This window comes from Lepeophtheirus salmonis, chromosome 5, assembly GCF_016086655.4.
Source record: "Lepeophtheirus salmonis chromosome 5, UVic_Lsal_1.4, whole genome shotgun sequence".
NCBI classification, from domain to species: Eukaryota; Metazoa; Arthropoda; class Copepoda; order Siphonostomatoida; family Caligidae; genus Lepeophtheirus; species Lepeophtheirus salmonis.
Genome location: NC_052135.2, coordinates 29,799,762 through 29,810,252, shown reverse-complemented (window position 1 = coordinate 29,810,252; position 10,491 = coordinate 29,799,762). Strand labels below are relative to the sequence as shown.

Below are 10,491 nucleotides of genomic sequence, written 5' to 3'. Positions count from 1 at the left end.
CTACTTGTGGGACCAATAATTGTACCTCCAGAGCCGCAACTTTCGTAAAATCCTCTAAATATGTGGACAATTACCAGATCAGTCATGAAGATTGTGACCACGTGGAAGAAACGATTAAAAAAGCTGGTTATAAAATTAGAGAAGAGAGTGAGGAATGTCGCAACAAGTAAAATAGATGCTTTTTTTGCGTAAATATTTTAATATTCGGACTAATTTATCCTTTAGGTCTATCAGAAATCTGAATATTTTTATCACTGTCCTTATGGATCTTTAATAATTTTCTTTTCATTTCAGATGACGTACAGTAAATGGAAGTTACTTTCTGATATATGTAAATAGTAGACATTAACCAATTATACTATATATTATTGTCATATTTTATTAAAATCATACTTATACATTTGTTATAATTTAATGTTTTCTTTCAATATTTTGAGTAGGAATTATGTTTTAGGCAAAATTTATATATTTATTGACTCAATTCAAGTATAATTACTACATAATGCTTGAATAACTGCATATTTACTACTTGATTACTATATGTATTATTGTTTTTTTAAGCTATCTATTCAAGAAACATTAGTTTTATATCCATCCATACATATTATATATAGTTTTGGAGGATAGAATATCACCTGATACTGCTATAAAATGAGAATTTTCTATATTTAATATTACATGAGAAGAGTTAATATAAAATTAGTTGAAAATTTCAAATTCAGGAATACCTGATTTACTTCGTGAAAATCATGAATAAATTCCAAATTCCTATATTATAGATTTATTAATAATTTTTAATAAAAGTCGCTAATATGATGTGTCATACAATGTGTAGTCAAAAACTTATGATTATCACTTAACCCGTAGCAGTAGATTAATAGTAGATTTAGACATTCCGTCTCCTGCCTCTCCAGTTTTTTAATGAATTCTGATATCGGGGACTGGCTAAATAATGTACCATCACCTTCAAGACAGACTGCAGTAGGATACCAAATCCGGCAAACTATTGCGAGGGCATCAAAAGTTAGAGTTATTTTTACATGTTATATAATTATATGTTTTATATGAAGTGTAGCAATAAATGTTATTTTATTTTATTACTTACTAGTAAATCTATACATTAAAGTATTATAACGTATATTTGTATTATAAAGTTAAAGAAGTATGGGTAAAATAAAAAACAGTAACAATCGGTCGGTAATAATGCTATTGTAAATATATTTATCTTTCCATATTCAAATCTCACTGTTTACCTATTGACATCTCTAAATTTATATAATTAAGGTAATAAATTATTATTATTAGAATAAACCTTTCAAAAAATAAAATACTTTAGAAAATGATAATGCGGAATGTAAACCGAATATTATAATTATTTCAATCTCAAAATTAAAAAAAAAAAAAAAATGTCTGCCCTCTCTTTAAAACGGAAAATGCACTCTCTACAATTTGAATCTTAAGGTCAACTATTTTTTTTTTTGATGGTGTCATCTACTTTTTCTCATTATCACCTTATGTATTTTATCTCTACGTGCAAAAGTGTTGTTTAATTATACTGGTTTATTTGGATACTCAAGGATGATGTTTTTTTTTATTATTTATTACAACATCTTAGATATATTTAGGTTTTTTTTATTTGCTGCTACTTTATTATTTTAGTAAAACTATAAGCATATTTCATATAATATTATATCAAATAGGATGACCAAATTTTGATTGATTAAAAAAAAGGAGACTGTCCATTTTAGATGAGTTTTTTAGATATTTTATTCATAATAAAGTTAAGAATGAAGATGATTTTTTTATATAAGGACTAATTATTAGTATTTTTGGAAGAATAAAAGTTTTGTATTTTTATTGGACGTTTCATAACTATATAAAAGCTCTCCAAACACCCCAGACAAGACATAAAAAGAAAACATGGGACCCGTCATCACAAAAGCAATCCGAGCTCTTAAATCAACTAAAGGTTCTATCTAACTATAGCTACAACTCTGGAGTATTTGAACTCATCCCACAATTTTGAATAGAACAACTATATAATTAATTCAAATCTGTCTTTGAAATATTTGGCTTTTTAAATAAATAATACATTCTGATTTCCTCATTTAGGCTCAAGATGTTTATATGTTGAGAGCTGTCGATGGCCACCCTAAATTAGAATGATTTATTATTTATATTTATTTATATTTTATTAAAGTACTAGAGTAGATTTTCCCGGCGTTGCCCGAGACATAAAGAAATTTAAATCAATTCAGAACTCTATTGCTAAATATATATAAAAAAATATATAGACTGTAAAATTTTAATAATTATTCTCATTTAAGTGAAATGAGTATAAGTATATAAATTAGGGATGGGTTTCGGGTATTTTTTGGTGAACGGGTAATTGTGGGTAATGAATCTTTGACCCGAGTAAACCCAGGTAATAATTCGAAAACTTAAAAGAGGTTCATTGATTTTCGAGTATTTTTTATTACCCACGGGTAATCAATGAAAAAGTATTATATCATTTATCTTGTTATATATTTTATAGCTATTTAATCATAAAATAAACAATAATACAAAATAATTACACATTAAGCTTAATGAAGAACTCGCTTTACATTTGTGATTCGTCTTGTCAATGTTACAATTGACTTAACTTTATTCCTAGGGTCATCCAATGCAGTATTATTCTTCCTCCCCTCCTGAGTTACCAAATTAAGAGAGTAGGCAAAGCAGTTAACATGCTTGACGTTGGTATTTTTAACAGCCCGAATCATAACATGTGCATTGTCGGTTGTGATAGCAACAACTTTTTCCTTGATGGATAGTATTTTCAATGAAAGAGTGAATATTATGTGCATTATAGGGGGTCATAAAGGAATGAATGGTAAGTAAGGCATCTCTGCTGAAGACAAGAACAAGTTTGACCTGGATTTTGCATATGATTGATGAAATGTGCACTCAAAATAATATAAGTGGTATTGTTACAGGAAGTCCAAATATCTGTAGTGAAGGAAATCTGTTCTGCAGTTGCTAATTTACCCATGAGAGGAGTCTTCATTCTGTAAAACTTAAGAAGGAGTAATTTATTACTAAGTATCTTTCTATTAGGCAAAACATATCCTAAATCAAAATTGGCGACCAAATTTTGGAATTCAGAATCTTCAACACAAGAGAAACGGCGTAGATCTTTGATAATCATTTCTAAAACAAGATTGTCTAATTACTTTTTTAGAGGGTTGGATGACTTTCTAACACGACACATGCATTCTGATTTATTTGGAAGCTTGTTAGACTCTTTACTAAACTTCGCAATATGAAGAAACCATATTAGAGGTACTGCTCCCACAAGCTGTTATTATTATTATTTTTTTTTTCTCAAAGATTAGAAACCACCTTTTTGTACATCTTAGTTCCTGTAAAAAATCCAAATACAATAGAGGATCCTGACTTTGGGTATACTGCTAAAAAAGAACTCCATTTTTTCTCGATAGTTGACGGTTCATCCATAGATTTATAGACGTCTATGAATAATTATTAAATAATAAAGAAGTATAGTACTAACTTTCATTATCCTTCGATGATTGCATTATGAGGCTTTGTTCAATAAAATCATAATCTGGACTCCATTCATAATAATCAAATAATTCTTCATACTACTTCCAGGTCTATCCAGCTCCATGCCTTGACAAGTTGAAAAAGGAGCACACTCTTCCTCACAAATAGCTCTTCTTTTATTGTCCACAATAGGATATGCTACCGTTTTCAAACATAAATGGAGTTAAACGGGTACCCGCCTCAGAAAAGAACAACCCGGATTCTTTTGATCAAATATTACCCGTGAAGAGTTTTTGCCCACCCAGTACCACTTTTTACAGGTAAAATGCAGGTATACATTTTATTGAGGTCCGGCTAATATGCCAGAATACACCCCTGGCCAGGGATTTTTAGGTGAACTGCTGAACCCGAGTCAAGTTAAATTTATCCTCTGCCCCTTCCCTGAGCAGCAAAGAACCTTCCTAATATCCCAAAATATTCAATGGCCCTCAGGTTGTACAGGGGAAGTGCTGGATCGAAATACATTTTAAACTCTACCAACACCGTGTTTATAAGCACCAAGAACCCCTTCAAATATTCTAGAATGCAACCCCTTCCACGGGCTGGTTTTTCTTGAGATAGGCTAAATTTTTCAACATCTGCTCCCTCAGCATCAAAGAATCCGTATCATATCTAAAATACACCCCGGCTCTCAGGTTGTATAGGCGAAGTACTAAAAATGCTATTTGAAGGCTGCCATGACCCTGAGGACCAAAAAAAAAAAAAATGTTACCCCTACCGTTTCTGGAGCCATAAGAGCCTACAAGAAAAATTTCTGCAAAATTTATGCATTAGTTCGGCCCTGATTGAAGGACACACACAAACACATAAATTCCTATTTAACATATAGATTTGCCATTTTTTATTATAACATTAGAAATTTATATCTCCTCCAATATACCTCAAATAGATGGATGATGGCTTCACCCCGGATAACGGAACCACAGATACCTATGATTTTTTGAGGGTCTGCTTAGACTAAATGTAATATTTATATAATAAAACGTTGAAGGTTGCGTTACTATAACACCACAAATATACCTGGCCACCTGGACGGTATTAGAAGGGTAAGTGACTTTTTCTGGGCCTCTATAGACGAATTGGTAAAGGCCTCATGCTCGACGCTCCACCAGAGATAGAAGTTGCATAGAAATGATTCGAGGCCAAAAATTCGGGATGACTAATTAAAAAAAAAAAAAAATCATGTTATCAGTCAGTAGACTGACTGATAACATGATTTAGTAAATTGCTTCCATGAGACAGCTTTTGTATACAATTCGGACGTGTTCTTAAGCTTTAGAACCGGGCGGAGCGTTTATATTTTTCAAACCTATAAATTTCCCTATTGATTAAAAATTTGAATCCACATCAATCATCAGATGGTAGTAGTACAGTTTGTCATAAAATGGATCCATGCCCTATTTTATGAATAGTAAATTGTTGTATTGCGTATACAAAGACGATTCCTCATAATTCCATCTTTATAATTATGTATAATACCTATAAAAAGATTATGAATTTAATTTTTTTAGTCGATAAATATGATCGTAACCTTTGAGTTTTGAACTTTTCATATTCTCATGACTAATTTAATTTCTTAACCATCGCCATTTGATTTATAAAGGTAGTTTTTACACACGTAAACATAAAATGTCTCAAACAAAATGATTTATGTTTTAATTTTTCGCAATGTCAATAATTTTCCAACCGTCATTCGAAATTTTGCATTTGATAATAGAGTCTACATAGATTTACACTTACAATCAATGTCAAGGTATTTTTTTGTAAATAATTATAAGCCTAGGAGATAAAGGGATTTTCTTCTACTTGGTAGATACATCCTCCCACTCTTAATAACAGCAGGAAAGAACAAACATCCTTCTCTGCTCAATTATAAACGAGTATAATCTTTCAACAAAGTTATAGTGGGCTGAAATTATTTATATATAAGTTTAATCTAGCCTTGAATTTCACTGAGTATCAAAAGATGACGAAATAACCAGACGAGGTTAGATTGGCGAACATGAAATACAAAAAACAGGTTAGTAGACATGTAACTGTGGTATAGGAATAATAATTATATTTAGTGTTGAATATCGTAAGCATTTTGTCTGTAAAAAAGAAAAAAACCGGAAATCAACATGTCAAATCTGACAATTTGAAAAATGTTTGAGAGGAAAACACCCTAGCTGTCTGGACGATTCATTTAAGTACAAGTAGCTATGAGATCAAGGAAATAAACCCAAGTCCCAATTCGTATGAAGCAAGGACATAGGCAGGAATTATTCCGATTTCGATCCTCAACTCTTCTCTTAGTTAGTCCAACAAGAATTTACAACGTTGCTCTCTATCATTCATGAGCCCACTCACTCATGGTTTCACTTTATACTTCTCTCTTTAAGAATAAAAGAATGATGATAACAGCTTTATATATATATAAATGTTTAAGTTCGTAACAAGAACTAAACTTGATACGCTAAAAAATGCTTATGATTTATATTAATACTTTTATATGTAAAAAATATGCCATTGAGCGAGTGCGATACTTTTTGTATTTTTTTAAGTAAGAGTAGAAATTAAGGATCGACATAGGACTAATTCCTCCTTATATAATCCTTGCTAGACACGGTGTGGGATTTGTGCTGATTTTCTTCCTCTCATAGTAGCTTAGCTGCTCTCCTTTCAAACATTCTTCAAATTTCCAGGTTTTTTTTACAACTATAGTATAGACTTTCGAAACAATTTGTTATTGAAAAAAAGGAAACAGAAAGTTTCAAAAGGCAAAAGACAAATGAGGGTCAACATTTTTTTCATGGAGTTGACTTTTTATTCCAGATAATTTTTGAATTAATATTTTTTGTTAAACAAAAAGTTTGATACTTATTGTGCAAATATATTTTTTATATCTGCTAACTGCTGCCTTTATACCCCTACATTGTGCAGGCCTCTATTTTTGTACATTAAAGAGAAGGGCCTAGGTCAAGTGTCCTAAATTCCCACTTAAAACCAACACTGGTTGTAATAAAAGAAACGTGGGCTGATATATCGGGCTAAATAATCAATATCTGTATAGTATCGGTATTTGAGAATATTCTTGGAAATTTCTACATTTGTTCTGATATTTAATATGATGCAGTCAGAAAAAGGAGGGAATGAAAATATAATTATTGCTCAATTAATGTAAGCAAGGAGTGCTTAATACACAGAGTTCAGACCAGAGTCGTAGAGTCAGAGTGGTTGGAGTGCATATTTTTGCTAGGAGTCGGAATATAATAGAGTCAGAGTCGTAGAATTTTACACAGTTGGAGTACGAGTTAGAGGCGCATAATTCTAAATAGTTGGAGTTGGAAGAGCTAAAGAATGGTACGAAAAGAAGAGTAAATTCCATTTACTCTTTAGTATTTTAAGACGTGACTTTTTGTACACATTATGACGATCGATTATCCTGAATATCTCTTTATTTTAAATCATTTAGGTTCCCTCAGTTAAACATTATTTATTTCATAGTTTATCCACTCACGTCTCTTCATTATAATTTGCTTAAAAGTAATAAGTGAACAAATTCTGAAAAAATTATTTATAATTCACGTTTTCTCTTAGTAAGGAATTATATATTTAATCTGATTATTGTACTTGTAATTATTATAGCTTTAAGAGATAAATTGTCAGTTTTCAATCATTTTATCGTCAGTGAAGATGACAATAACTATATTAACAAGTGTAAAGTCAAGAGCAAAGGTGGTGTTAAAGATGATGAAGGTGGCCAAAACATAAGCGGATATATAGAGGTTAAATTAGATGCAACTTCAAGAGTTTCAAATTTGAAAAGGCATCTTAGCAGATTAGATATGAACATCTTCAGACTAGAAAAGAAGGAAGATTATCAAAGTTTTAAGATAAATACTGAATATAAAAAGAGCAAAGTGCAAAGCTTTGGGAAGTGATAAGCTAGAAATCTGTTCCTTCGTGAAGACAACTAAATGACCAGAGAAAAGTTTATATCCTCCATTTTAGGAATGGTTGTGAAAAATTATATCCCTCTTAGATTTTTTTAATTGCCAGTTTTTCAAGATTTAAATGGTGAGCTTGCTAGTAAGCTTGGAGTATTTTTAGACATAATTAGTATCAGATCATTAATAATAAAAGAAGTGAATGATAACAATTATGACCTTAAAAACCTAATTCATGATTAACTTTTTTTTTTAATTGATGCCTGTACATGAATGAAAACAAATTACTTGACTATAAATAATCAATTAATGAATGAATATATGGAAACAGTAGTTCAAACAATAGGTGGGAAAGGTACTGAAGCAAAACACTCTAGTGAATCTATTAAAAATATTGTTTTTGATGTCTTGAAAAGTTATGAAATCAAGAAAGAACAAATTTTGGCAGTCGTAACTTATAGTGCAAGTGATATGATCAGTACTGTCAAAAAATTAAATGAGGAAGGCATGACTCAGAAGACATTTGAGGAGATTGATACACCAAACTTTGATTGAGATATTTTGGACTCTGAATTTGATTGGAAGGAAGAAGGAAATCAAGAGGCTATTGAAAGATCTAATGAATTTTATTTTGTCATAAATAACATTAAGATTAGTACAGAAATATGTCCATACCCTCCAGTTAACCCTTCGTGACGGATTAAATAAACCTGATGTAGTTCATATAATAGGAAAGATAAGGAGTATTATTACTAGTCTCGCACTCCCAAAATTTATATTATTATTAAAAGTTGAGCCAAGAAGGGTGCAGTAATAGATCAAGCTATAAGATGGGGGATCCCTTATTTAATCATCGATTGCATCCTCGAATTGAAATCTATACTGCTTGACATGATCTATCCAGATTTGACAATCTCATTGGGATCAATTTGAATGTCTTAGGAATATACTAATATATATTTACCAAAAAATTACAAGATACACATCTAACAGCAGGCTTATTTGTAAAGGAATGGAAGAAGTTAATATATTAATATTATATATTAAAGTGATGAAAGAAGGCCGAGTATTACTTGAAAAGCCATAACATTTCTAAGAAATAAATAAATTCATTGAGATATATGTTCTTCCTTTGATGTGACTTTGACCCTTGAGTCAATTTGTGTATTTTTCCTAAACAAGACATAGTAATTGTCATCGTTTAGATAGGGGAAATCAGATTATTTATTGCTTCTGAAAAGGTCTCTATTGGCGACGAAATTTGATTAAATTTTACTGATACTCTAAATACCTATGTTTTATTGTGTTGGTTGTGTCAAGTCTGTCTTTTTTAAAGTTAACATATTAATTAAATCAAACTTAAGAACAATATCTTACTAGTTGCAGTTTATGTAGACCCTATGCATAAGGTTTGTCTCAATGAAAATCAATTTAAAAAAAAGTCAAAAGTTCCCTTTATAATATACGTCTTAAAATCAGTGGGCTACTCAAAATTTTGAAACTGATGGAGAATTATAAGGAGATAAAATAAGAAAAACATGAATAATCAAGGAAACTTCAATTTATCTCCAGGAATTTCAAAAGAGTATGAAAACTTTTTAGACAATGAAAAAGTCTAGGAAACGACAAAAAATTGTTAAGGAAAAAAACATTATGAATTTTAAAATGATTAAATTAAAGAAAAGTTTCTATGCAGCCTTTTCCGAAATCGAAAATTAAAAAAAAAAGGTCTAAACTAACTGTTTGTGATCCCATAGTGTGCTATCCTCAAATTATTCAACCAGCTGTGATCGCCGTTTTGGGTTTAACTCCTACTCAAGTCTCTGTAGAGGGCCTCTTATCTGCTCTTCCTCGCAATGAAAGGATGATAAAAGGATATATTTTATTTAAAAGGTGATATTGTGAAGAATAGAATACTTTCCCTTAATTAAATAAAGGTTTCAAACTATAGCTAAAACTTTTGGGTATCTACACTTACCCCACAAATTTTTAATATACACCTTAACTGACTAACATAGTTATGCCCATGAAATATTGGCCTACTCTTGACTTAAAAAATGACTTGATATTTTTCTTTTTTTTAATTTTTGTTCAAGATTGTTTTTATGTTGATACCCTATAGATAGGATTTTTTTTCAAATTTATGATTTAACATATTTAATCAACCAAGTGTATCAGTGGAGAAATTTCGATAAACAAAGTGATTATTTACCTTTATGCCCTTATAATTATACCTTTTAAATGAGTTTGATCTAAAAAAAAACAACATTAATCTTACTCGAAATGGAATTAATTGCACCTTATTATGTTTCTTATCATTTAACATATTATTATATCTTGATTTTATAGGTAACGAGGTATATGAACCGAACAATATATTTTTTCAATGATTTCAACAAATTAATTTCACCTAACCGTTCAAAATATGACTTAAATCAAGGTTAATAGAAATAAAAGGTTATACCATAACGCATGTACGACATATACTTGACTTCCACCACGCTTTTAATATTGACGTCATAGTAGATGAGTGGTTGGGTGTTTTGTCAAAATCTATTTTCCTTCCACAGCAGTCGGTACTATATATCAAATTGAAAATTATAGCTATAGTGACGTCATAGACTATAAGTGGTTGCATTTTTGTCCAAATCTGCTGTCTTGCCCAGATGTCGGTACAACAAATCCGATTGAACATTCTAGGAAGGCTGACTTTATGGTCTAACCTTGCATTTATATTAACCTTGACTTAAATCTTATTTACCCTATCTAAAAGATGACAATTATTATGCCTTGTCTAGGAAAAATACACAAATTGACTAAAGGGTCAAAGTAACATCAAAGGAAGAACATATATCTCAATGAATTCATTTATTTCTTAGAAATTTTATGGCTTTTCAAGTAATACTCGGCATTTCTTTCATCACTTAAAATGGTAGATAGATAGATTGCTCAAACC

At 30.5% G+C, this 10,491-nt stretch overlaps 1 long non-coding RNA gene across 1 annotated transcript; it reads right to left on the bottom strand.

Annotated features, from left to right (window-relative positions):
* Positions 1 to 1,626: 1,626 nt before the first annotated feature.
* LOC121118603 (uncharacterized) lies at positions 1,627 to 4,271 on the bottom strand. The gene is made up of 2 exons (XR_005864513.2): positions 3,554 to 4,271; positions 1,627 to 3,512 (listed from the first exon to the last, which is right to left on the bottom strand). It is a non-coding gene; the product is annotated as an uncharacterized lncRNA (long non-coding RNA).
* Between the last annotated feature and the right edge of the window lie 6,220 nt (positions 4,272 to 10,491).